The 27,188-nt window shown below is 38.5% G+C and overlaps 1 pseudogene; it reads left to right on the top strand.

Annotated features, from left to right (window-relative positions):
- LOC109065640 overlaps positions 1 to 23,859 on the top strand; it is a 52,504-nt pseudogene extending 28,645 nt beyond the window's left edge.
- The last annotated feature ends 3,329 nt before the right edge of the window (positions 23,860 to 27,188 follow it).

Here is a 27,188-nt window from a genome sequence, read left to right as displayed (position 1 = left end):
TACAAACGAGGCATTTGCTGCATCCAGTGGGGACATAATTACTGATTATAATGACTTCTACTGTCTTTTTACACGTTGTGTTGCGTATCTCGCTCCGTAAACCTAAAACCGTGTCTGCATTTGTGATCGGAGAAACGACAAACAACAAGCTCTACTCTACACTGCTTAAAACTCGCGCTTGAATTGCAAATTCTTTAAATATGTAAATGTACCTACAGGCCGTGAGTCAGAAGCGCCAGACTGTCCTTGCAAAGTTGTTATTGCCCCACTTTATAGAAACAGACACCGGAATTGTAGGCTACTCTCCCGGGAAACAGTCCACTTCCTCCGTAAAATGCACTGCACACATCAAAATATTTGGGTTGAACTGTACTGGAACAGTTTTGTAAATACAACTTAACCACTGATTTCTAGTTGTGTCCTTTTTTTGGAAGTCCAAACAAAGTAGTTCCGCTTTCACAATGAAACCCACAGCGACTCCACAACATGGCAGCGACGGCAACAGCGAGAATAAAAGTTACGCCTTCTTTTTTTGCATGAACATTTGGGCGGCGTTATGCAAATCTTCCTTTTTTTTTCAATTCTAGATTAGTTATTTCTTATGATCCACAGCACAATGTTGCCAAATTTGCACAATGCTGGTGTTATTTTTTCCTCTATATATTGTATATTGTCCATCTCTTTAGTGGATCAAAACCTTTCATCAAAATTCTCCTAAAACCAAAATGTGTTTCTTTCACAATTCATGCTTAACATGTAAGTCTGTTATTATTCAATGTTGTCATTAATGTAATGTCATCCTTAATGGCTTTTGATGGTCTTCAGACATGATTGTTTGTCATTAGGTACCTATTGACTGGTCACAGGTGTCTGTAATTGGGAACTGCTCATCATTTAAGGCTCTGCAAGCTTCACTTGAGGTCAGAAAGCATATAAAATGCCACATTTAGTGAGATTGCTGGATTCTGACCTCAGCAGGGCCATTGGTATGCTGCAAGGAGGCATGAGTCAGCGTGAAGTTGCAGACACAGTGGGGACGTCTCAGTGTGTCATTTCCAGAGCCTGGAACAGGTTCAGAAGGTCTGGTAGTGTGAGTAGAAAGGATGGTGGAGGCAGACAACGAGTCACACCAAATCAAGACCGATACTTGACCCTGCATGCCTGCAGTCAGTCTGCAAAATGACCTTCAGGATGCAACAGGGGTGCGAGTGTCCACTCAGACTGTGAGGAGACGACTTCATGAAGTTAACTTGAGAGCCAGAAGACCAGCTGTGAGGGTGCCTCTTTCCAGAGCACACAAACTGGCATGTCTGCAGTGGGCCGCAGAACACAGCAGGTGGACAATGAATCAGTGGGGTACAGTGCTCTTCCCAGATGAGTCTCGGTTCTGCATGAACTTCCTAGACAGGCGTAGGAGGGTCTGGCGTCATACTGGGGAGAGAAATTTGCCACAAAATGTTGTACAGCATGACAGTATCGGCAGATCATCAATCATGGTTGGAAGGACAGAGCTTTTCAATCATTAAAAATGGCAGCCTGACAGGCCAAAGTTATAGGGATGAAATCCTGAGACCAGTTGTGTTACTGTATGCTGGTGCAATGTGGCTAGTTTTCATGCTTATGGATGACAACGCCGGCCTACATCGAGCAAGGCTGGTGACCTGTAACCTGACTTGAACCCCATTGAACACATTTGGGAGCAGCTATGGCAAGCCATCCCTCAACAGAATATCAAAAACCTCATCTTAGGGCTGGGCGATATATCGCGTTCATTATCGCAGATGAATCGCCTTCGATAATGAACGCGATATTGCGTACCTTGTCAGTGATCTACGGCTCTGTCTATTAAATGCCGCTCCATTTGAAAGCAGGTGATGGCGATTTAGCGGTAATCAGGGAACCGGCTTTACTGACGAAATGCGCGTGACAATTGCATGCGATATATCGCCCAGCCCTACCTCATCTCAAGCATGCACAGGCGATGTGAGGCTGTGATCAGTGTCATAAGTGGTAACACTGACTACTGACTGGTTGTATCAGTGCATAACATTTTGTTGTTTTTTGTTCATCACTTGTTTGTTTGTCACATTTGTTAAACCATGCAGTTCATGTTCGATTTACAGTATGAACAGTGCAAGAACATCTCGTTTTGTTGAACTAAAAAAGCTTTATTCCTGCTTCAAGCTGACACTTCACACAAAGTGACTACAGTACAGTAGGGTTGTGACGGTGAGGAAATTTTCCCACCGGTTAATCGACGTGTGAAAACACCGGTAATATGGGTATCACTGTGGGGGCAGGGGCGTTCCCTCTTTTTCTCACTTTCCTTTAAACGCTTTTAAATAGCTTGTATGCGGCGTGCGCCTTTTACTTTCACTTTCAAATAGCGGCAATTCGGCATAAAGCAATTGTTAATTGTTAGTTTGTTTGAATTTTCCCTCTTTTCCTCGCTTGCCTTCGCTTTTAAATAGCTTAATTGTTAGTTTGTTTGAATTTTCCCTCTTTTCCTCGCTTGCCTTCGCTTTTAAATAGCTTAAAAGCGCTGTGCACATTTTACTTTCACTTTAGAATTAGTGGCAGTCCAGCTTCAATTGCTTGAATGCAACAACAAAATACAACGTCAAACTCACTTTAGCCTATATATAAAACATAGAACTTTTATTAACAAAACAAATAAAAAATACACCATGCTATAGGGCAGGCTATGCCTAATATAAAATAACAAATAACTTACCTAAAGTTTAAATAGCCTATTTCCAGTTTTCTATATCTAAGTAAACATATAATATATAACCAAATAAATAAACGTAGAGCGTTTAATGGCAAAACAAGTAAGAAAGCTCGGAGGCACGGCATACACCTTGATGTCAAATGAAATAAATAAATGACACAAAGTTTAAATAAAGTAAAAATCACCAAACAATGTGAAACCAATTAAATAAGAAACTAATGTTTAAAAAAACTCGCAAAATTACCTTAGATAAACGGCAAAAGTCAACAGACTTTTTCAAAATCCAAAATATTGCCAAACAGGTGCTTTTGCATTTTGTTTCGAAACTAAATCATCCGCCATAGTCTTGTCTGCTTTACCTCACTCTTCTTGTCAGTAAGCTCAACTCACTCTCCTCACTGGACAAATGAAATCTGATCTTTGATGCGACTGTTGTTCGGCACGCTGCATTGAGCAGCCGCGTTCAGTTTTAAATTGTAGTGTCTATTCTTTTACTGAACTAAATGATTTTCATTACTACAAAAAAAAAAAAAAAAAAACGTGTGACAAGCCACTTCACACTTTGTGACAAACAAAACATGTCTAGGCACCATCAAAAGTGATGAGGCATGAAATTCCATTGATGACAACATTGATTTTAATAGAAGACATACATGTTATACTTGTCTTAGGACAACTTTGATTAACTTTTTTTGATCCACTTCAAATGTTGACTACTGTAAAGTATACAAGCAGCCTTACAATTACTGTTATTGGTTGGGGAAAAGCATTTTTAAAATTAGCCAAAATATATAATAAACAGGAAAGGGAAATACGTTATTGACGGCTGTGGAAAACTGTGGATTCCGTGCAGCCCTAGTCATGATTACCTTTTTCTAAATCGCTTTTTACAACTGATGAACTGAATCTCACTATATTGAGTTTTTTTTTTATTCCGTATAATATGCAACTTTTTGAGCAATTGCATGTCTATATGTATTACTATATGAATTTCCCTCCCACTCTTTGAATTCCCACTCACATGTTCCAGCAGTATCTAGCAGTGGAGTGTCGATAGAAAGCTTGTGAAAGTGTTAATCAGCAGAGATAGAAACCAACAACTGAATATGTGTTATGTGCAGTCTGAACACAAGATGAGTCATCGACAGGCCAACAGTGCACTCTATTCTCAGGGGTGTTACAAAACCACCACACAATGAGTAGTGTAGGCTTTGGTTACTGCATGATGATTGAAATCGTGCAAATGGCCTTAAGCTATTGTCTAAATAAACTTCGAAAATATTGTTTTCTAAAACATCATGGATGGATTGGTCCTGAGAGCACTGCACGAGTTCGCGGTGCATCCGCAGGACAGTTAAAAGCGCTCAAATGATTCAAAGCATCAAACACGAGTAGAATCAGCACTAAAACGTGTAACTCGCCCGCGCATGACTTTTTATGAATGCCGGTGAGAATTTGAGATTGCTTAGTGCTGTCAAAAATTCGCAACGGTTGTGATGTAATTATAAAATAGGCTGAAGTCTGACGTGCTACAATGTCTGCTGTTACAGTACTGTTTTTTAGTTTCGATTCACTGTTAGTGCTAGCTGCGCTTGGTTTGAGCTGCTTTAAATTTCATATTCAACACAACAAAAGAAACATTTATAAATCTGTTTACAAAGAGAAGTTTCAGTGTCACAATCATTCAGAAATCATTCTAATATGCTTATTTTCTGCTCAAGAAACTTTTCTCATTATTATCAATGTTAAAAACAGTTTTGCTGCTTAACATTTTTGTGGAAAACTGATACCACTCAAACAAGATTTAAAAAAGAGAGAGAGAAATGAATAATTGTATTCATCATTCATGAAAGGTGATACAAGTGAGTGAAAACATTTCAAATGATTTCTGTTTAAAGAGGTCATATGATGCTGCTAAAAAGAACATTATGTTGTGTATTTTGGTTTAATGCATGTGTTCATTAACCATTATGTTTTTATGGTTAAAAAAGCACCATTATTTTCCATATAATGTACATTATTGTTTCTCTTCTATGCCCCGCCTTTCTGAAACACGTCAATTTTTTACAAAGCTCGTTGTTCTGAAAAGCGAGGGTTTGCTCTGATTGGCCCAGCTATCCAGTGCATTGTGATTGACCGAATGCCTCAAGCGTGTGACGGAAATGTTACCCCCTTAACATACTGTGCCATTTCCCATCCCCAGCACCACGAGACCTCAGTCCAGCGGCATCATTGCTCGTGCACATCCCATCATCGGTTCTCTTTAGCAATTCATTCAGTGTAATGAATACTTGGGATATTGGTTAATTTCGCATGCAGAGGGAGGAGTGTCCATCTTTCAAATCCCTGTAAATGACTGTTTTTTTGGTGCACTCCATGCAATAACACCAGACTGTGCTTTTTGTAAAATAATACAAGAAGCAAACAGGATGCGTTTTCTGTTTCTTTCCTGCCGTCTTGTGTCTGTGAATTTGAGGGCTAAACTCTTGTAGTGTATATCTTTTTGCTTTACAGACATTAAAAATGTATCTATAGAGACGTGAAATGTCTACTTTCCCAATGAACCAATTCAAATTGGAAAACAGATATTCTCAGATTATGTTAGTCTGTGTGAAACATGCATTTTCCCCCTTTATTGTCTCTAAAGCTGAATTATATGCCTGAATTTTCCCATCTCACAATTTTTTAAAAAAAAAAACCTTTTTGTCCCTAACTGAAAGTTTTTATATATTTTTCCAGAAAGATGTTGGGTCAAGATGAACCCAGTCAGTATTTTTTAAACAATATTACAATCATCCCCTGAATGCACTGTATTTATTCAGTCTGTCATAGTCACACGTTCATTCCCTGTGGAAAATTAAAACTTGGCGCTGACATGACTGAGGTCTGGTCCCAGCCAAACTCCTGGGATCCCCCAGCAAAACTCTGCAGTCCCATTTAGACACTTGTTAGTCTCGCGTAGCCAGACCCTTCAGACGAAGGTCTGGAATTCATGGCAGCAAGCTTCATTGGCCAAGGCCGCCCATGAGGTTTCGTTTTGACCGAACATGTCAAACAACCAATCACAGTTCGTGGTATTCTTCAGCGGCCACGTTTTCAATGCTTGGAAATGTCCGTCCACAATAACAGATACGGTGTGTAAACTCTCAGACATATTTTTAAAGATTCTATGCTGCAAACTTACAATATTTTCACATACTTTTGAAAATCCAGCATTTAGTTGAATCCTAACTAGTGCTCATTGTCACAGTTGTAAACACGGGGCTTTTTCTTTCTTCTGTCGTCCCGTGACGAGGTTGGTTTCCAGGCGGAACCGTTAAAGCACATCACGTTGCGCAGGGCAACACGTCTCGCAGAAAAACTCCTGTAGAAATCAACCAATACACCGGTGGACGACTTCGAAACTCCCTGAAGTGTTTCCACTTTTGTGTCCCATATGCATACAGACTTTTAGCCAACAGTCAGTGGGCGTGACGTCCTGAGGCTGAGACTTAGACACTTGTTAGCAACCAACTTTTTTTCAAGAGTAAATAATAACAGATTGATTTTTTTTTTTTATAGTTTAATATCTATATTATGTATTTTATGGCTTGTAGAATAAAAATGTGCAAGTCTTAAGCTTGCTTGAACCACAGACCCATATTTTAGTAAGTTAACCAAAAACCTTTTAAAAAAAAAAAAAAAAAAAAAAACCACTAATATATATATTATATATATATTATATATATATATAGATATATATATTGATATACATACACATATACATAAAAAATTTTTGGGAGGATTGCAACTGAAAGTGCTTAAAAAGGTGCACATCTAAAATGCCAAACTTGGGGCAATTTTGCATATTAGCATTTTGCATTTGCATATTTCTCACAGTACTGCCATCTAGTGGCTGGAGGAATAAATTGCTTTAATCCTCAAGTCAGCTGAGGCCATCATTTTATAAGTCATAATTTCATTAAAACAAGACACTTAACCAATAAAGAGAGAATGTTATGACCTCTTTGTAGTTAATGTTCCTGTATTTTTCTTGTGTTTTTTTTGTTTTAAAGTAGAGGGTCTGCCCTCAGGTTAACTATTTTGGGCCCTGATTGGGAATCACCATGCCATGGTTCTAGCGCTTGCTGCTCGTGCCCCTAGTCTTGAGGATCTTCTTTGACCTGTGTGACCGAACATTCTCCTTCCACGACCGTCCTGATGATCGCCATTCAGCTGGTGAGTGCCACAGATCCTCTGAGAAGCTGCTGTAAGTTTAAGAGCAGGTGTGGCAACCTGGGTATATAGTAGTTGGTGACTAATGCATTGCAGTGTAAAAAATGTAATGTTGATGCCAATGTGTTAATTTCCCCGATATCTACCCGCAGGAGGTTAAATGGTGCCATTCTAAACCTCATCTTAAGGACGGTGAAGCCAGAGAAAACTTCCTTCATCGGTCCCCGACAAGTCAACCAGAAGGAGCACAATCATTCACAGCAAGACCTTTTTGGCCTTGCGAAGAATACATTGACCCAGAAACCAAACAAACACATTCCTTACCGGGAGCACAAGGCCTTACCGGCCACACAGCTCTATTACATGTTCTATTAATACACACTAGGGAGTAAGTGTAAGGAGACCGCATAGTCTAAAATCCTAAAAATGACGTAACATAATTTAGCAATGGTCCCTATCCTCGCGCGCTTTATGTGGTTTTCTTGATTGGCTGTTTTTGTGGACATCATGAACCAGTTCTCTAAAGAACATGAGATTTCCAATATTTGCGGTTTCCCCCCTGAAAATGTTACATTGAATCTATAGCATAGCACCCGCCTCGGGTTGTGATTGTGTCGGTCCCTAAACTGAATGTGGATCAGAGGAAAAATGGGTTGGACCAATATGATACATGGAAAAGAAATAACAGACAACCTGGACAGTGCTGGGTCCCCTTTTTTTAACTGAATAATTCCAAAATTCCGAATAATTGTACCCACTTATTTTTTCCTGGATGACTTCAACCCGACAAATCCGTCCGAATTGGTCATTACTGAATTATCAACTTACATGCTCCTGAATTGCATGTCATGCCATGTCTAACACTCATGAAGAAAAAAACAAGAAAAACACGTATACGTTAATGTTGTAAAAATGACTTAAGGTGATGGTGAACCATGGGGACACATTTTATTTGAGCACGTTTTTTTTATCCGTCCAACTGAAAACCGGCTTGGATAGCATGAGAATAAAACCTTCAATTTTGATTAATCAAGCAAGTCACAGTTGTTCAAGTTCATTTGTTGTTTGCAAGGACTTTAAGTGGATGGGACAAAAATGATTGTGTTCTGATAGATTAGATTGAAGTCCTTTATGGTTTTGAAATATGACATGGATATTTAATTTAAGTTATTGTTTTTGGGTAATTATTTGGTCCCAATCAATTGAATGATTGTTTTTTTTTTATTGATCATGATGATCGATAGATCCAGTATATTAATAGTGTAAGTTACAATCAACCTCCGAAACCGGAGCGGATTTGTTAAAAGTGTCCCATGCATGATTCGCTCATTGTTACTACGATATGGTCCTAACTCGTTACTACCCTATTCGTTAAACGCGCTGAGCGCAGCCACTTCATGGTTATTCAGGTGTTAGCATGGATGTCCTAGGCCTCGGTTTTAAATTTAGGCTTTAATTTCGACTGGGGGTGCCTACAGAGTATACGAGGGGCAAGGATTGCGAGGGATGGACCTTGAGGCCCTTTGGTGGGTTGCACATGTTCATGGCGTAATTTCCTGCCGGGGTAGTCCCCTTGTGGCACTTGGTGGGACTAAAATATCATTTTTGAACTATGCATCTTAAAGAAGGCCATTTGAAAAACTGTTTTATATTTAGTTTCTTGTAAATATCAGCATTTTGTTTGTTTGTCTTGCTTTATGTTTTTTGCTTGCAGGCCTGACCACAACTGAAAGGACAGCGGCTAGCCCAGAGACGATTGGGGACATCAAAGCATAAACACTACACATTCGCCTGCTATGAGGTTCATCTGTGAGTAACTTTCCCTGTTGATACCCTCCATCGTTGTGCTGGGGGCATTTGTATCAGCTAAATCTTTCAAAGTCAAACACACTTTATAACAGCATTCCTCGTTTTGGCAGGATTCATAAGTGGGCTCATTGATTTCCAAAGGACAATATAATCTGTTTCTTGCTTGTAATAGGGGTTGGGCTGGTCCAGACTGAGCTTGAGCTATAACTGTTGCTTGGAGCTCAGATCAAAATTAACTATCCTATATACATACTATACATAGCATACATACATATCACACGGCTGCCTCGGGTCATATAATTAATAAAAATACATGGACACAAAAGTTTGGAAATTTATTTATTATTTCACTATTCCCCCATGCAAAATAGTCGAACCTGGTATAATTATATTTCATGTCCATTATCACTGACCCTGATAATTTCATAAATGTTTATATTCTTTTAATTTTGATTGATTATAACTGACAATCTAAGGATTATATATATATATAGTTATATATAATCTATATATTAGACTATATATATGTAATAAAGGCTTAAATGGCCGAACTATATATATGACATAATATATATAATTATAGTAATAAAACTAGTATAGGATCGTTGTATGTATAGATGCGTGTTGTGTTGTGTATGGTATATATATATGTATGTATGTATGTATGTATTAGTGTGTGTGGTTCATATATATATATATAATATATTATATATTGTATATAATATAATATGTATGTGATGTTATGTATGTATGATGTATATTTGTATGTAAATGTATGTATGTAATAGTGTATAAGTTTATTTTATTACAATGCATAATCAATACATCCAAAAAAAAAGAGAGAAACCTTACTTGAGGCGACAGGGGCAGTCCCCTATTATGCCGTCACTGTCCTATTATAGAACAGAATACCTTGAAACATGTGTTGTAGGTATTTGCCATGATAGCACTGCTGCATTAATCATCTTGTCAGGTGTGTGGTCCTTTATAATGCGGGTGTAGAGGTTTTTGTAGTTTATTGGTGCCCGGGTCATGGCCTTATTGATTAATTCCAGTTTGATTGTTTTAAAACAAGACTTCGGGTGTCAAGCAGGCCGGTGTATTAGGTACCTCTGATGTTTATTATACTATCTGTTTTTCCTAGTCCCCAGAACCAGGGTTGACAGCCTGTTTTATGGCACGGCAAACACCGCTATTTAGAGGTCGATATAAGTACTGTAATACTACTGTATAAAAAATTAGTCCATTTTTCAAATGCTCGAATGCAATTAATTGTTGAACGGTTTCATCGAGCAAAACGCACAAACAGTGGACAATGTTGCAATGTGATCACGGCTAGGGCCATCTGGAGCGTTTGGCACACTTGGGCGAAGGTAAAAACTGGTCTTAACTCTGTCGTTCCCATATCGAACTTTTACGTAGCTTGCGCGGCAACGAGGGCAGACCCCCGCCTTAAAAATAAAGGCTTGCGGATGTTTAGTTTGGAAAATGGTGCAAATTCCATTAAAAAAACGAAAAAAAAATAGATAATAATATAAATACTAAAATGTCAATTTAGTGCATTGGAGTCTTTTAAGTGTGAGGTTAAAAGTATTGTATTTTTTATTTTATATACTCAATTTTGTTTATTTGAAAATGTAGTATTCAAATCTACAAACTTTATTATGTATTTTTTATTTTATTTTATTTTAAGGAATAGGGCTAAGTTCGGCAATAATTCTATTTAGTATTCTTATGTTGCATATTTAAATGGGGTCCCACTAACATTGTGCAGTGTGAGCACACCGAACCAATTCTGGCCAGGTGCTTCTCGATGACAACCGAATGAACAAAAGAATATAATTTGTGGGCACCCGGCTCAATATAAAGCCTAGTTGTTGCATAGTTTCACAGCAGTTCAGTATGCAAGTTTTGACCTTGTGTGATTTTTGTTTTTTCCCAATAGATTAAGTAGAGTCTGATATAAAAGATTGGTGCATAAACAATGTTTTTTGACTTTCCCTGGGGGTTTTTTTTTTAGACTACTCAACTAAATTATGTGTTTTGACTAGTCCCCCAACACAATATAATCAGTTGAGAAAAGGCAAGCAGCACCCTATATTTGGGGTCAATCCCTTTTTTTACAATGCAATAAACAGCATTGGCAGGGCGGAGCCTTGCCCGTGTTGGCAGGGCAAGCAAATTTATGCAGGCCTTGCCAAGAATTTAAAAAATGGGTTTTGTTTTGAGAACAACAAGTTTTAATGGTTTTGACTCTTAAGAGACAGAGACATATCTCCATTCGGCTCGAAGTTACTATGTACTATATCCGATAAATGGGGGGTGTTGTCATTGTGTAACTTTAATCCCTCCAATCTTGTGGGTTTCTAGAGGAGAGATGGCTTGCGATCCTTTCTAGCGCTTATGTCTCGCGGAGGCGGTTGTGATTTCTTTTGAGAAGGCCATTATTTATAAGATACTTGCGATCCTTTGTTTTACGGATTTGTGTTTTGTTTGAAACGCAATAAGGATAATAACGCTTGATTCAAACTCCGTAGGACTGGGTTGGGGCAGATACATGATTGGTGAGTCCAAACATGTCGGCTTGACTGGTTACTTACTAGGGCCGAGAATAGAAGTGGCGAGCAGTTTTATCCATACCTCTGCTTAGAGCAGCCGTGAATTTTGCTGTCCTATATTTGTGCAGACACAGAGCTAGTTCACCCTGATAACTGATAGTCTTGTGCGTGTGTTTTTGTTGGGTGTCTTTCCTGCAGCAGCCAGGAGACTGAGACCGGTGGGTCGTTCGGCACGTGTACGTTCGAAGGGTGGCATCCTGGCACTGCCAACAATCATCGACATCTGAGTAGGGGGGTCCACGCACCACAGGAGATACCGGACGCCTCCCTAGGTGCACCAGCCCGCTTAAGGAATCAGTTACTCTTCCGCCTGTCTCATTAATGATATGCTTAAATTTGGTGAACGCTTGTCTTTATTACGGGATAAGGTAAAGAGGAATGTCCCCCCATGTCCCGATGATTCATATTTCTTGGCGCACTACCCGCATCATTTAGTTATAGGTAAGATAGGCTTATTTCTCGCCAGATGAACGAAAGTGGTAGTTTGGAATCTGGCACAAGGCAAAATCCTGGGTCATATTTCACCCGCTCAATGCATCACAAGAAAAGAAATGAAATTGTGTGATGTAGATTAAAGAATGAAATACTTTAGATTCAGCCTAGGGTAAAACAATTACGCTTCAGTGTATTAATATGTCAAAAATTACAGTAAAACATTTTTGCATTGTTTTCAAAAGATTTTGGCTATTTCAAATCGTATTCAACAGTTTTAAAGCAAACAAAAATATTAAAGCAGTCACAAGCTATTTTCTTAATTAATAAATCAGCATATTCACAGAAGAAATCAGTGTGACGCTGAAAAATGAAAAAAAAATCGCCGCTTTGGCTGCACCCCCTGCATAAATTGCATTTTAAAATATATTGAAATTATGATTATTTTTAATTGTAATATGTTTTTCACATTACCATTATTAATTTAAAACAGTTGTGGGTTGTATGTATGGGATTTAAATAAAAGTTTTTTCTTTTTTCTTTTTATGGTCCTGGCAATAGGGGCATTTAGGACAGTAATGAGAACATCACGCATTGGGAAAAAGTGGAAATTATCGAAAAATTTGTTTTTATTTATTTTATACATGCAATGCATGCTGGTAATTTGTTTTTTTTTCCTGGGTAATGAGAATTGGGGGGCGGGGAAAGGTTCCTTTGTTAGCATCACATTACAAATGAAATGTACGAAATTAGTATTCTTAGATTTTTTTTGGGTAAACGATTTTTGATTGTTAATTTTGGATGTGAAATAATGGGCCTAGAAACATTGTTTTCCCCTTGACATCTATGTTGAAGAATTCTAAACAGAGCTGGTGTAGGGTGGAGTTGATTTTTAGATGGTTTGACTGGCTAGGTTTCTTTTCCTAGCACACATGAAGCTTTAAACAAAATCATTAGACTCGCGCCAGCACTCGGCAGCAACGCGCACTTACTGGCAACTGCTACAGCATTGGGGCACTGCTTTGGCAAACATCATGGCGTCAGAGGGCATGCTGGGAATAGAAAGTTCGCTGAAACATACTATATTTCCAAGTATATATGTCACTGGAGTACTATTTTTATGTATTGATACATTTGCCAAATTTGTGCTTTTATTCTGGCTTTCTCTTGGCGTTTGCGAAGAGCGTAAATCTGCTTTTGCAACGCTTCCACAAACTTGCCCTGGTATCAAACACTTATCTGCTGAAGCGAAAGTTTTTAATTTGGCTTCAATAAAAGATTTTCAAAAGAATTAGGTTTTCACAAGTGAATTTGAGGTGCACTCAAGATTAGTGCTTATAGTTCAAGGTTATAAAGAGAAAAAAATATTTTTTCCTTACTGAATATAGCATTATTATATACTATATAAGATATTTATATATAGGGTTGATGATATATAATATGATATATAGTATTATATATATATATATAGGTTTTGGCATAGACAGGGTAGATAATGAAGTGATGACTACTACCCTTAATTTTTGGCTAATCTGTTTTTCCTTTAAGACATCTTTGGGGCGCTATCATACGTTCCTAAGGTGTTTCCCACCATTGATTTGGAAATTCACCGTGGTATCCTTATGATTCTTGTGAGGGAAAATGGAGTGCAGATATATTTAGAAATCCTATGGGTTCTGAAAAGACACAAGGGGCCCAGTAAAGCTGCCTCAATCATCAATAAATAATTACCAAGTATATTTTTAAGACAAAGCTCTTGTTAATGATTTTTCAGTTTTGTTAAAGATAATCAATTCAAAAGATTTTCAATAATCATTAACAATATGAAAAGGTATATGTTTTTTTTTTTTTTGAAGGGAATAGTTCACTCAAATTTTTGTCCATAATTTACTCCCCCTGATGAGGTTCCAACGGCCTGTTATGAATTTCCGTTTCTTTTTGTAAGAACAGCAATATTTGTTTTAAAGGAATGTGGGAATTGCTGGTAGCCATTGACTTCCATAGATTTTGTTCTTCATACTTTGGAAGCCCAGTAGGCTACAACTCGAAGAAAGAAACTGAAGAACACAATACAGGTTTGTAACACCTTGAGGTTGAGTCAAATCATGATAGAAATTTTCACTTTTGGGTACTGCTTTTGGGAAAAAAAAAAAAAAAAAAAAAAAAGTTAGAAATCTTCTGCTGTTAAAAAAGCTTAAGGCATAGTAACTGGATAAATGGGCCAATGCTGACTTTTTTACCATTTGTTGTGGCATGACATGGCTTAGATCAAATGGTTGATGTCTTTTAATTAAGTTGGGGTGACCAGCGGCTCAGAGATAAATCGACCATATTTATAATGAAACCATAATATTTAAAAAGTATATCAATTATATAAATATCATATTTTACTTGTTGTGAACAAGCCATATTCAATTTATTATGTGGATTAGTTTTAATATTGTTTAATGTGTTAAATTACATTTATTTGAACAAAATACGCAGAAAATTAGTACAAACTTTGGCGTGGCCAGCAGTGATATTCTGAACAGGTATTAAATAAAGATATTAGCGAGATAAAGTAATTGGTATAGCATCAATGAGCACCTTTTAGCTGTCTCTTGCCACCTCATAAACTTATATGAGGATTTATTTTACACAAAATGCATTGCGTCTGTTAATGCATATTTGTAAACACTATATGGACAGAATTATCGGGACACACCTCTTAATTATTGAGAGTCAGGTGTGTATGAAATCAAAACCTAGCCATGGCAGTCTGCATGGAAAAGTGAATTCATTCAAAGTATGATATTTGTTGAGAAGATACCACTTTTTCAATAAGTTAGACTGTTTTTGTTTTCGTTCTTTAACATTTTTGTCCAGTGTTTTTTGCTGTGTTGTTAAACAGTGGAAGATGCTATTGTTGAAAACAGCAGGAAACTTCAGCCACAAACTCAGCCAAGAAGACGACACATTAAAGGCACAGAGCGGGGTTGCTGAGGTGCATTGTGCATAAAAGTCACTAATGACTCTGCTGATTCTATGGCTGAAGAGTTCAAAACCTCCACTGGCATTAATAACAACACCCGAACTGTTGGGGAGCTTCATGGAATGGGTCCAGCAGCCCATGGGTTCTGTGACTGACGGCTGCTTGCAAACCTCACATCACCAAGTGCTATGCCAAGCATCATGGAGTGGTTGGTAAACCATGCTGCCACTGGATTCTGGAGCAGTGGAAACATGTTCTGTGGAGTGATTCATCACAGTTCTCTGTTCGGCAGTCTGATAGTTTTGCAGATGACAGGAGAATGTACCTCTGCCAGAACTGTATATGGCAACTGGAAAGTTTGGTGGAGATGGGATAGTGGTTATGGGCTTATTTCTTTTCAGAGTTTGGGCTGGGACTCTTACTTTTAGTGAAGGGGAATCTTTACGTTGCAGTATACCAAGAAGTCTTGCGTAGCCAGACTTTCAGATGAAGGTCTGGAATTCATGGCAGCAGTAGTCTTGCGTAGCCAGACTTTCAGATGAAGGTCTGGAATTCATGGCAGCTTTCATTGGCCAAACGCATGCCCATGATGCCGTTTGACCGCCATGTCAAAACAACCAATCACAGTTCATTTCGGTCATCGTCACGTTTCCAAGGCGTGAAAATGTCGCCACTGGGTGTAAAACTCTCGGACATATTTTTAAAGATTCTATGCCCCAAACTTTTAAATAGTTTTTTTCACATGTACGTTTGTTGAAAATCCAGTGTTTGTTGATTCCCTGATAAGTGCTCGTCGTCACAGTTGTAAACACTAGGCTTTTTTTTCTTTTCTTCTTCTTTCGTGAGGGGTTTTTTGGCGCCACAGTATCTTTGTGCGTCCAGGGTGGAACGTTAAAGAACGCGACACACACACTGTCCTCGTGGAAAATCCTTTGTAGAAATTCAACCAATCCGATGACGACTTCGACACTCCCGTGAAGTGTTTTCCAGTTTGTGTGTCCCATATGCATCAGACGTTCAGCCCAACGGTCCGTGGGCATGACATCTGAGGCTGAGACTAGTGCCTCAGTGCATAAAGCAAGGTCCCATAAAGAGGTGGGAAGAACCTGAGTGGCTCACACAGTGCCCTCACCTTAACCCCCATCGAACATCTTTGGGATGAAGTGGGAAACAAAGATTGCAAGCCAGACTTACTTGTCCAACATTAGTGCCTGATCTCACAGAGGTCCACGGAGGGTCTGGGTATACTGACTCTACTGAATGATGGGCAAAAATTGCCCCAAAACAAAAAGGCTTTCCAGGAGAGTGGAAGCTATTATTACAAAGGGGTTATTATTACAAAACACTATACATAGTGATGTCTATGTATTTAGAATTCCTGTGTCATTAAGGTTCCTGTTGATGTAATGGTCTGGTGTGTCTGGATACTTTTGTCCCTATAGTGTGCATTTTCTCTGACGTCATACACTGTGTGAGTAGTGAAAAACACATTTTTCTGAAGATGTGCCTTTGAAAACCCATTCGTGTGTACCCCTTATGGTTTTTGGTCATGTGGTCTAGAACCAGTGTTCCAGATATAAAAACTCTTCAAAATATGTATTGATTTTTTAATTTTTTCAATATTGTGTCCGAATATCCATTATCATTTAGGACGCTGTAGATTAGGATCATACCTTCTAAAAAAATCTCTGCTTAAAATGCTTAAAATGAATAGATCAATAAAACATGTCTTAAGTAACCTTCAGTCTTTGCCACTTAATGCAAAAGTAATTAAGTGATTTATTACATTTTCCCCTATATCTTTTCACACTACTCAAACTATCCTGTGCCACCACAAAAACACTTACACATTCACACTAGTGATTCACCAGGGGGGCGTCCTGAAGATATATACTGCCACACTGCAGTTTCAGAAATTCGAATTTGGATGTTCTTGTGTTTCTTGTCTGACTCAGAAATGTGTTTAGCTTTCTGTTACAGGCCATTTTCTCCACTTATAATGGGCAGAATTTTAATCGAAACGTAACTGGAAGATAGTATTTTAGCTCTCTCTAAAAGGGACAGTTCACCAAAATGAAAATAACCCATGATTTCACTCACCCTCAAGTCATCCTTGGTGTATACTGACTTTATTCTTTCAGATGAATACAGCTGGAGGTTATAATAAAAATGTTCTGGTTCTGTGCTAGCTTTATAAGTGGCAGTGAATGGTGGTTGAAATTTTGAATCCCAAATAAGGTGCAGAACCACCCATCCAATCAAAAAAAGTACTCACGTGGCTCCCGGAGGGTTATAAAGGCCTGCTGAAAGTGAATTGATGTGTTTGTGTAAGAAAAATAAAAACATTCGTACATGTGTACACGAGAGAGTGGTGTTCTCCGACGGAATACATAGGATGTAGCGTAAGCTCTCGGTGAGAATATGCTAGTCTCTTGAGAAGAGGGGGTCTCCTCTTGGCTTAGATCGAAATCGTCTGACAATATGTACATATTTTATGATGGATGGAGTCTACTTTTTTGGGCTTCAAAGAAAATGACCACCATATCACTCCCCATTATAAAGCTTGGAAGAGCCAGGATAATTTTTTATGGTAACTGGGGTAATATCATCTGAAAGAAGAAAGCCATATACACCTAGGATGGCTTCATGGGGTAATTTTCATTTTTGCGTGAACTATACCTTTAATCATTGAAATTATGCTGTCAGATATTCCAGTGGGAACTGAGTGTTGGATGCCTGATTTGCTACATGTATTGTCCAGTCCACTTGGCATCAACAACTTTCAGAAAGTTTCTCTTCAGTTTCCTCTGTTTTAATGTCTCCTTGTGTTTATTTTGTGGTGTTTGCTTCTTCGTGTGATTGGACGACTGGTCCACAGTCACTAATTGCCGTTTCCTGGCTTGACTGGCTCTTTTTGTTTCTTGTTGATTTCCATTCCTGCATTGTGCTGCATGCCACCTGGGGGCCTCACTCCGCCCGCTCTCGCTCACGTCTCACCACGCCTCCCCCCTCCTGCGCCTCCGCCTGTCACCTCCTCCATTTCCGCACAGACGGCCATCTCCGACCGCAAGAGGAGCTTGGGAGGTGCAGCCCAACCGCCAGACACAAACTCCTACCTGACCTCGCACCTGGCAGCGGACAGGCACGGAGGCTCAGTGCAGGTTACTGCTTCACCCCCTCGCTCGACTCCTCCTCCTTGTGTGCGCTCAGTCTACAGCCCTCTGCAGCAGCGTGCCCCATCTGCTCTCAGACTTGACTAGAAACACTTCCTCTATGGGTTCCCCTGTGTGGCAATTCTTGTCCCGTATCTAAAAAAATGTAGAAATGCTGTGGTTCATTCAAAGTGTGAAAGTGTTTGAATGTGGGATATTCCAGTCTTAATATTTTCTGAATTCCATGTAGCATTCCATGGTCCAAGTTGGAAGAAATATTGTCAGTGGCATTCTATTGGAATTTCCAAGTAGGAAGTTGGAAATGTGACATTTTTCCTTATTCTATCACTTTCTCTAGTGTGAGGGTGTAATTCCCAACTTTCTAAATTGAATGAAATGAAACGCGGCATATGTCACGCAGAGGCTGCTGAGATTATTTGTAACACCTGTTGTGGTAATTTGGTACAGCTGACATTAGGGCCTAGTATTACCAGCTCTCACACTCTACAGTACACAAAGCACAGTTCAGTGCATGTTTATTTGACTGAGATGGTGACAAAACATGCAGACTCACCACCTTGCGCTGCTTGCTTCACTTTTATCCTGTAGGTTCCTACAGTAGGCGACTGAGAAATGCTGCTGACAGTCCTAGAGCTGATATAGATGCCTTCTGTATTGAACTGAGGGAAATTCTGTAAACTGTGTTAAGAGATAATAGATAACAAAAATAATAAACCAAATGGTATTTACATTAAGTGTGACTTAAGAGTGAAAATACTTTTTGGGGCTACTGTACGACAGTGTTATGTAGTGAAGAGTAGTGAAAGTGTTTTTTCTCTCGATTCTGTACATTAGTGGATCTGGGGAGACTCAGACAACTAAAATAATAGAACATTGGCTTTTTAAAATAAAAGCATGAATTTCAATATGGCCTACATTTTTATTATTATTTCTTGGATTAACTGGTGATAGCAAAGTAGTTTTTTAAAATAAGTATTTTTCAAAGTATTTTTAAATATTCCAGGTTAAGCTAAATTTGAATAAATTTACATACAATGAGAAAACACACAGCAATACAAGAAACAGCCCTATAGATTTAAGATGTGTTCTGTGAAAATCATTTAACTTGAAAATGAAATTATTTTCAGTTGGTAAAAAAAGTTAAGGTTGCATTTAACCAGGAATAGTTTGACCTTTCATTAGTAAATATGGTAGTAAATGATTTTCCTCAGTTACTGCCTTCCAGTAGTTACTTGCACAGATAAACATCTTAAAGTTCTCTAAAGAGCTTCTGACGCGCGACTGACGGAACTCTCTAATTACAATAACATTGTTATTCTGAGGCCAACCAATAATTAGATTTTATTTTAATTCATTTGTCTCTGCCACAGGTGGTGAGCTCCACTAATGGTGAACTGAATGCAGACGACCCGCTGGCGGCCCACTCAAACGCACCAACACAGCGCAGGCAGAAGTGGAGGTGGTGGCTGAGGCCAAGTATGTGCACATGTCTTCTCACAGGTTTCTGTTGTCTGTGCCTTGTTTGTTTAACTGACACAAGCTGTCCCTTAGCACTCTGGGTCTTTACATGATTTCACCCCTTGCCCTCACTGGTCCATTCCCATCTGCTCCCCCCCTGTAGTGCTCTGTGTACCCAAAGTGTTTAATGGAACATTATATTGGATAAAATTATCCATTTCTTATTTGCACTTATTTTTTTTAAGTGCACTTTTCAGTTTTGAATGAAATATGAATGCTGCAATTCAAAAGTTTGGAATAATTTATTTTTTTTTTTTTATGTTTTTGAAAGGAGTCTATTACACTCACCAGGACTGCATATATTTAATAATAAAATAGTACAGTTTAATAATAAAACAGTAATATTGTGAAGTATTATTAATGTTATCCAATTATTTGTTTTTAATTTTATTTATTTATTTATTTATTTTCTGTTGCAAAGCTACATTTTTCAGCAGCCATTACGCCAGTCTTCAGCTTTGCCATCACTAGAATAAAATACATCTTGATATATATTAAAGTAGAAAACAGTTCTTGTAATATTTAATGTTAATATTTATTATTAATATATTATTAATATAATATTTTTTTTGCTGTATTTCTGATCAAATATCCTCAAACAGCCTCGGTGAGAATAATAGACTTATTTCAGAAACGTAAAGATCTTTATAATTCCAAACTTTATATTTTTAAAGACAAACTGTTACACTCTGTAGTTTCCTATTCTTTAAAGCACCTGATGTGAGTTTGAGTTTGTCATATAAAACGGCCTGTCTGATATCATTTTAAACACTTATTCTTGTAGTTCTTTGATATCTTAAAAAGCCCTCTGTCTTTGATTTATTGAAGCACAGGCTTGAAAGTGGCACAGACAGCAGCTGCTTTTATCAGTTACTAGGATTGCACAAACACACAAGGTCACCATGGTTATTACACAGTATTAATGCTCACCAGAGGTCTTTCTTCTAATCTCTCTGATCTCTTTCTTTTTTGCATTTCCTTGTTTCTTGAATATAGCAACCTGTTGATTGCTTTTTATCATTGTTACGTATCCTTAGTTTAAAGATTCAGTCTGTAATGTTAGAACACTGCCACTTGAGCATTTAGTAGCAGCTTCTTACATAACATTACATTAAAAGGAAAGTTCATACAAAAACAAGAATCGTCATCAGGGCTTCACACTATTAGTGTTTGGCATCTGTTTTATGCCCCATGCTTAGCTCATGACTGTGTCTTCCACCTAGATGCCAAGTCATGGATTGTTTTGTTTTGCATAGATGGAGAGGACCAAATGATACAGTATGTTTTTTTTGATGCTCTTCAATTTTGTTTATTTTAATGCTTTTTTTAATTAGTTTTACATCCTACAGTAAATGTCTTTTATAAGCAAAGGTACAAACATTCTTATTCCATTTTCTAAGAAAGAACACAAGCATTAAAATAATTTTACTGCGATGGAAAAAAGGGCTTTTTTGTTCACTTTTCCAGTGAGATGCATTAAGTTGGTTATATAGTTAAAAAAAAAAATCTTTAAACCACAATATATGTTGTTCAAAAACATGTCTCTAAACCCTGTGAGCTTCAGAATTTTAAATGTTATTGGAGTTGAATAACCTAGAATGTAAGAACACTTACATATAATTTCTATATCTCATTGTACACATGCTATCATTACTGAGTGACAGTTAAATTATAAATAGTTTTGGTTTATAATTCTGATTGAAGGAGCTGCATTTTTAAGCTGTAAAACTGTCAGAACCTGTTGAATGCTGCATTAAAGGCTATTTTAAATTATGAAGTGTTTTGCATCATCATGGTGCTATAAAACATTTTTTAATTGTCAAAAGTCTTGTGCTAAAAATCAAAGCAAAATTTTATTTTTATATATATATAATGTAACCTACAACCGAATGAAAAAGGCTGTGCCCTACGTGATTTTTTTTTTTAATACCATGGTTGATGGAATGTTAGGTACTTGGCTTAATTTTTTCAACACAGTCATACCAAAATGTTTTACAGTGGCAGAGACCCATTGATCAAGCTGAAGAATGTTTTATGTTGTATTTATTCACTAGTATATTCACGGTGGGCTGGTGAGCTGAGGACGACACTACACTTGTCCAAACCCTTTCTGTTCCTTTCTTCTCTATCCCTTTTTCTCCCATTCCTTTTTTTTTTTTTTGCTGTTGGCCATCTGTTTTAGAAGTTTACAAACAAGGATAAATAAAATACCTATTATGATATTACTTAATAAAAGGTGACCATGAATTGAGCAGATGTTTTAGATCTACACTATCCGCTGTGTCTGTCTCTCTCTCTTTCTTTCTGTTTGTGTCTTCCTGTTTGTCTTTTGTCGCCGACATTAGGTTTGTCTCATCATCTCACCTCTGTGTAATAATCTCTATGTCTTTTCTCTTTTCACATTCTTCTGTAGCTGCGTGAAAATGCTCAACCTGTGGTGAGTCCCTCTCTCCAGTCCACAATCAAACCCAAGGGGAGGTGGACCAGCCTAGACTGTGGCCATATAGATCACGCTTACACCCAGATCTGCTAACATAGTTGTAGGCTAATGTAGCTGTTCATGGTCTGTGAGTTTGAAACCGAAAGAGGGAGGTCTGTTTGCTTAAAGTCTTGATTTGAGTGGCTGAAATGCCCTAAAGTTGACTGAGAAGTCTTTAATAGCCCAACTTTAGCTTATTTACAGAAACCAAATGGAATGAGGATGTAGATGTTAAATGAACATACACAGTTCCTTGAACAGAAGTATGCAGACTCTTAACTAAGTTTCAGATTTTATACCACAACATTAGTAACATTATTAGTGTCAATATTATTGTTAGAAGGTCATAATCTCCCAGGCAAACCAAATATTACTAGAGCTTACACAGTTTTTTAATAAACCCCTAACCCTATGTATTCAATTTAGGAACTAATTTCTCACTGTCTGGCCATTATTAAAGGGTTAGTTCACCCAAAAATTTAAATTCAGTCATTAATTACTCACCCTCATGTCGTTTCAAACCCGTAAGAAAACACAATTTAAAATATTTTTGATGTATCCCATGGAAGCTACGAGAATACTTCTTATGCACAAAAGAAAGAAAATAACGGCTGTTTTCAACAATTCGTCTCCTCTGTGTCACCCTAGTGCCATTTTGGAGAGTATCCACTGAAAGTAAACAGCATATGCTGTTCTTGTGTCAGCTGCGTCATGCGGATACGTTGTTTTTGTTCAGATCGAATCGTAAACGATGTAAACAGCGTATCTGCATGACGCAGCTGTCACAGAACTGCATATGCTTTTTACATTCAGTGGATACTCTCCAAAATGGCACCAGGGTGAGGAGACGAATTGTTGAATAAAGTCTTCTTTTTTTTTGTTTTCTTTTTCGCACAAAAAGTATTCTCATAGCTTCGTAAAATTACAGTTGAACCACTGATGTCACATATATTATTTTACCGATCTCCCTGCTACGTTTCTGAGCCTTGATCGTGGGTAGTAACCTTCCTGTCTATGGAAGGGTCAGAGAGCTCTCGGAATGCATCAAAAATATCTTAATTTGTGTTCCGAAGATGAACGAAGGTCTTTCAGGTTTGAAACAACATGAGGATGAGTATTCATGACAGAATTTTCATGTTTGGGTGAACTATCCCTTTAATTGTTCATGACGTAGTATAGAGAATGTCATTTCAATGTAGGGATTTAGTAAAAAGGCAGACTTTGTTAAGGATCTGCATGTTTTTGCAGGACACTGTATATTCAGTATGACTTTTCATTAACAACCGCAGTGAACCTAAACGATACAGCCAGTGATTGCCTGTTACTCAACGTCGGATTTACTGGCTGTTTAGCAGCATCCATTAGGAACATGTTTAGTGAAGTCTATCACTTTTCAATGTGTCAGTCTGGAGCTGTTCTCTTCCACTGCATGTGCCTTGTTTTCTCTGACCCATCCTGTCGTGTTGTTGCTGTTTAACATTCTGTTGTTGATGCTTTTAATGAAATTTAAATGTCTGTAAGTTTCCTTTTCATTAACTTTGACCAGTTATTGTCCTTTTATATGTAGCATTTAGGTTACGAATGTACTAATGCATCATCGACAGCGCAGACAATATGTAGCGTAACCCACATACCTGCTTTATTTAAGATTTACAAAGGCAGCTACATACTGACGGCGCATGTGTAGCTAGAGGCCAGATGCTTCATTATTAGGTTGGAATAACAAGCTAATTGCCTGCCATCACTAACCTTTCCATGTGTGTTCATCCTCAGGTGCTGCTGTTTCTTCAAGAGGAAGAGGAAGAAGAACACTCAACGGCACAAATGAACCTCCGGCCTCTCCGCACAGTCCATTCCTTTGGTTGTTTTTAGAGCGTTCAAATAAAGAAATTTTACAAAGACAACAACAGCGAGCCCTCCAAATGAGTTGGGGACCGATGTATGAAAACAAAGAGGCATGCACACGTTGTCGTTGTCTCTGTGGGGATTTTCTTTGTTTCATTTCGTTTGTTTTCTTCCACATCTTAATTTAGGCAGCGACGGGCCTCATCCTCGGACTGTCTCTAGGATCTCAAAGCACTGGAACAGCACCGCACTTCCTTTGCTGTTTTGCTTCTTTTTTCATTCCTCTCGTCCTCGGCGGTGGACGTGCCGGGGAGGAAGTCTCTGAATGTGCCCTCTCGTCCTCTTCCTCCGCGACAGGCACAGTTCTAGCCCTTTGTGTGACATAGAGGGAGTAAGAGAGACAAAGTCGCCCATGCTGGAGCTCGAACCGCAGACCTTTTCCTCCCCCGAGCACCTCCCGGCACCACTTCCACTCCCACACGAGACGAGACGGTGGCTTTTTTTATTTTACACTTAACCCTGTTGAAATGTTTGTTTGTGTATTTGTTGGCTGATTGTTGGTTCTCATGCTGCCAGGAAGTGGTCGAAGCCTTAGAATATGACTTGCAGATTTCTTCGTCGTATCTATCGGAGTGATTTAACGTACATGGGCAAAGCGCAAAACAAATAACTGTCGTAATGATGCTAGCTGGCCTTTACACGTGAACTTTGTGAAAGTGTGACATAAGCAGCTGTTTCCAGTGGTAGTGGTAACAATGGGCGTTACTCCGTTCCACCCACTAGTATTTAAGCTGCTTGTTCTAAAGCACTCCTCACACTTCAACCCACCAGCCAGTCTTGCTGCTTTCTCCTCTTACAATATCGTACCGCTTCGCGTACAGCTGGCTGCTTTTCTATTGGCTGAGGTGGCCAGTAAGACTTTCCTTCTGCGCTTTTGTATCTTTCTGTCCATATAGTCACTTATTATTCCCACGACCAGTTCCTAATAGATGTTGTTTTTTTTTATGCCTGAAAACTGCTAATTCTTCAGGATGAAAATAACGTTTCATGTGCCAGAGTGGCTTGGAAAACACCTCAACTTGTTCATATTAAGCGAAAGATGCCGCAAAGACAAAAAATAATGGCCATTCGGCAGGAGTTTCCTTGTTTTAGTAGTTGTCATGAGCTGGAACCTGGGAGGATGCAGACTGACGGTAGTGACTGCCACTGCGAAACATCTCGATTTAATGCCTTAACAGATACCACCTGCAGTAAAAACTTTATGAAACCTCCTCCCATGCCTTCATACTGACCTGAAACATGTCTCATTCCCTTTAGGAACCTCACTCGACAGGTTCGAATCGACAAAATCGAACACAAATCGGATTATGTGGCAGAAAACGCCGGAAGACCCATTGAAACGTCCTGTTCGTAAACGCTATAATATATATATATATATAGTGGCCATACGACGTGTTCTGAGACGGGCAGCCCTTGACCTCTTGCATGGATGAGGCGGTCCTTTCCTGAGCGCAATCCGTAAGGCAGGAATTACGTAAAATTGGGTTATATGCGAAACGATTACTGTAATTACGTTGTTGTCGTTTTTTTGTTTCTACTTCAGAGAATCGCTAATCTCAAGTCGTGATGTTGCCTTGCTCATGTTTTGGTTTGACCGTTCACTTATTCACAGCATTAAATCCATGTTTTTATTTTGTGAACTTTTTAATGTATAGCAAATGTGAATAAATGTAAGATAAATTATATGAACTATTATTTTATTTGATTTTGATCACCGTACAAAAAAGTTGAGAGAGAAGCCATAGGATCGTGTGACTGCACAAAAGTTGTCTTAGGCCCTCGTTTACTTCAGCCTGTGCGTTGCTGTATGCTACTGACCTCTGAACTCGTCTTTCATAAGTAACAGAGGTAAACGAGGCTGTTTGAAGAATCTATCATGCCCATTGTGTATTTTGGAAATCCCTCCTGAGGGCCTACAGATGGCATGCTTTGAATGTTCCTACAAAAGCAGTGGATAAATGAGTGTTGGACCAAATCGATATGGCAAAAGGGCACAGATTCTTTATTAGCATGTTTCCACCTCATAACTCATCAATTGAGTAATCCAGCCGTCTGTTTCCACTCGTTTATATATGTAAATAATAACTTGGTGAGCTCTCACTGACCCATTTCTTTTTGGATTCACCAATTGTGGAACAATTTCCACTGTGTAGGAACGAAAATGGCGTTCAAATCTCGGGTTGGCGGTTATAGAGTCAACAAACCGTTTTCGCAAATGCGCAAAAAACTTTCCATGTATTTCTGATGTGACGGTTATTTAATAGATGTTTCCTTATGCTTGTCCACTGTGATGCAAGTCACTTTGGGTTTAAATTATTCTGTGAAAAGTACTTGAATAATACTCTTGAAAAAATGTCTCGCACATGCGTCGAGGCTGCATTTAATTTAACGTTCTTCTCTTAACGATATGTATTACGTGCCTCGCTAGAGTTGGAAGACAATTTAGTATTTCTGGATGTGCACTGCTTGCTATCGCCAGGTGCGTCTGGCTCTAAGGAGGATGATTTTGCAGGATTTAACCCCTTGATTCTTGTTGACACTCTTCCAAAGTCAAAGTGGGAGGCCTTGGCTTGTTACGGAGCCGTCTGGAATTGTTTTTTGGATACAAGAGGAATGTGAAAGCATTTAGCTTTGGAGTAATGGATGAGGAAGCTAGTCCTACATGCAGATGTAAGATGTACTTTGGGATTATGAGTGGATGGTGATTAAGGCGCCTTCTGCTGGATAAAAATGACTCGTCCACGTAAAACACTACACTGAAATCACTCTTAATATGCTATTTGAAGTAGTTTGATGAGGGATGGCTAGAACAGACGCTATTCCTTATTACTGGAATTTTGGATAAAGCGATCATAATGACTACTGGCTCTCTTGTCAACTGCAAGGTGATGACTATTTCAAACCATTTATCATCTTTAATTTTCCCTTTGTTTAAGATTGTACCCTATGTTTTTGTACCTTTTTTGTAGGTTTTGTTTTAATAAAGAGTCCATTTGAGGTTTAAACATACAATAATTCCTCAAAAGTGATTGATTGCCCAAAAATCGAGTCATTCAGGAAGCATTCTGGGTCCTTTGGAGAGGTTTTTGTGCACCAGTCCATTTCCTTTGAATTGCCTTTGCTTTTGTATCACGGTTCGGGTCACTTTACTGTGCTGCAGATTTACATACAGAGAGGTAAATAGAGTTATTCTCCTGAAGTTGAAGTTAGTGACATTAATGCAGATTTTATGTGCATGGCTTTTGATCCCGAAAGCAATGGAAACTATGTGTAAATGGGGCACTGAAGAACAATGTGGGCATGAAGTTGTTGATACACTGTTATTCTGTGGCTGCGT

This window comes from Cyprinus carpio, chromosome B7 (assembly GCF_018340385.1).
Source record: "Cyprinus carpio isolate SPL01 chromosome B7, ASM1834038v1, whole genome shotgun sequence".
NCBI classification, from domain to species: domain Eukaryota; kingdom Metazoa; phylum Chordata; class Actinopteri; order Cypriniformes; family Cyprinidae; genus Cyprinus; species Cyprinus carpio.
Note: the sequence above shows the minus strand (reverse complement) of the source record. Positions and strands in the feature narration are given on the sequence as shown.